The 2,616-nt window shown below is 38.4% G+C and overlaps 1 protein-coding gene across 4 annotated transcripts in view; it reads left to right on the forward strand.

Moving 5' to 3' along the window:
- The window catches only part of LOC111867712 (dymeclin), a 48,887-nt gene that overhangs the window by 37,238 nt on the left and 9,033 nt on the right, over positions 1 to 2,616 (forward strand). The window lies entirely within an intron of this gene.

Consider the following 2,616-nt stretch of genomic DNA (forward strand, 5'->3'; position numbering starts at 1 on the left):
CATATTATAAGGTAAGGTTATAAAACCACCATTTAAGATCATTTTAGTGAAAGTTTCATCCTTCAAGGCGTACCATTCACTGCTGAAATACTAAACAACCTGCTTCCATGGCCGAGATACAGGGCGCCCATATTATAAGGTAAGGTTATAAAACCACCATTTAAGATCATTTTAGTGAAAGTTTCATGTTCCTATCTCATAGAATTTAAGAACAATGATGAATAAATAATTTTCGAGCAAAATTTAAATGGCCGGCTGAATATATTACCGCAGGAGCCGCGGCCGCGGAATTTAAATGACCACGTCAAAGGGTTAAATAAGCTAAGGCCTCACATTCACACAGGATATATGTGGCTATTTCATTTTCTTCTTGGCACCTCTCACAAGTGGGACTAGCACTTAGGCCCAGTTTGAAGAGATGTCCTGTAAGTAGTCCCACCACCCATCATAGCTGGTTCCTGTTTAGATTCAATAGTTCCTTTGCTCTTTTAGCAGAGGGTCCTTGTATGAGTCCCTTTGCTTGCCTGAGTCCAGTCAAGGATCCCCAGTATTTCTTGTCCTTTTTTGGCACAGTAAGCCTATAAAAATTATGAATGATAGTATTATATTACCTTAGAAGTTCAGCTGGGTGTGTTAGTCGTAAAACATTCCACACAGGGTCCCATGTCACACGCATCACACCAGTACCCAGATTTGACACACAACACGCCATTTCTATGGTTTTAATTTCTTAGCAGTTGGTGGAATCTTGCTTATAAAATTTTTTTAGACGGGGCACTCTTTTGTCGGACGAATGTTGACCCGGCACTGTGTGTTCTACAGCATTAGCATATTTCACAGAGAGTCCCTCAATTAACTGAATTCTGATTGACAGTTGATCTATTCTTTTCCTTGTGTTATTCCTGCATATTATCATCACATTCAGAAATTTTCTTTTTGTCCCTTACAGTTTTGCATATTCTCCCAGTGGATGTTTGTGCTGTTCTCGATTCTGTCATTTACCACAGAATTGAGAAAAGCACAAACATCCATTTTCAGTGTCTAATTCCGAATCTGACAAAACTTTTTTCTGATTCAGTTTGAAGTAAATATATTCTCCACTGGTCATGACACAACACAGCTGGCCACTTCATTCCTTGCGGCTGGCCTTGGCTAACCAGACTGCATGATGCTTATTTATAGAGCAAAGGGGAATTACAGTAGTTATCATTCATATAGTGAACTGTTTATCATTTGCTACAGTAGCAGTCATAACACACTTCTAGAGTCAACATCATGTCTCAAAATCATAGATTCTCCACGTGTCTTCTCGTAGTTACAGATACTAATGTTGAAGCAGCACTGATCAGAATATGCCTCAAGAGAATCGACATTTCCTTTGATCAGGATAGAGGACAGCATACAGTATCGATCTAACATATTTAGTTCGTAAGAATTCCCCATAACAGAGATAGGTATGGTAACAAGTGCACCAAGTACTGAAATTAAAAACTCTTTCAAAGAATTCAAATGTGTTACAACTCCCGCAGGAAGTTCAAAGTGGGACAACGAATATACAAAATGATAGCCTGAAATTTCCTCTTTAATTTCATACCAAAAGTATTACTTTACATGAAAAACAACTCTTCAAAATATGAGCTGAAACTTAGAGCTGCAATACACGTACGGGGTACGGACCGTGGCAACATGTGATGGAAGCCACTGGTGTGCCAGGTATGGAGCCCATCACTGAAGGGTTAACAGACATCCCCAAGGGGTTTTGGCTAGTATAAATGATCTTACTTCAATTTTGTCACTACCATACAAGTGAAATTTGCTTTCTTCTTTGGGTAAGGACAGCTTTTATTTTGGCTGCTGCGAACAGCAGCAAATTTTGTAATGTATAGACATTTATGTGATCTTGTGATATTTCCTCACACATACCACGAATGTGACAAGCTGGAAAATCAAAATTTCTTTGATAAGCTTAAAGAATCATATGGTATATTTTACCGTTAGCATTTGGCAGTGGATGGAATTACTGGCATTTCAAAGAGGTACATATTTTTTAATATTTCAGCATCCTGTTGCATTATTGTGTTGCATTGTGAGAGAAATATATATTGTTTAAATATTTTTTAATATTTTATCCCTAAGAAGTACAATGTTGAGATATGTGCAGCCCTCTGTTTTCATTGTTACCGCACAAAGACAGTTATACACCAATATTACTCAGAGTACATTTGTAATACTGTCTTCATTTAATAAGATTAGGTAGCATCATATATTATCTATTCTCTCATCACACTTGGAAAATAGAATTGTTTTATATGTCAAATGAGTGCATTAATTATTTGTTTCTTCATTTTCATTCTGATTTCAAAAGACTACTTTATCATAAAACTTGCAAAGATATGCACAAATGTTTCTATACTGTGTGTAAACGCCATATGGGATTTAAGTGTGCAACCGTCCCGTCTCCGGTAGCGTCCTTCCCGCCACCGCTGCTGCTGGCTCCTCTTCTTTTCAGTCACTCCCGTTTCCCCCCTTACCACTTTGGTTTTATCTCAGGGTAGGTTGGGCATCAGTGGGGTGGAGGAGACCTAGGAGTTCCTGGTAGGGCATGAGACCCTCTCA

The sequence above is a fragment of the Cryptotermes secundus genome, unplaced genomic scaffold, assembly GCF_002891405.2.
Source record: "Cryptotermes secundus unplaced genomic scaffold, Csec_1.0 scaffold1388, whole genome shotgun sequence".
NCBI lineage: Eukaryota > Metazoa > Arthropoda > Insecta > Blattodea > Kalotermitidae > Cryptotermes > Cryptotermes secundus.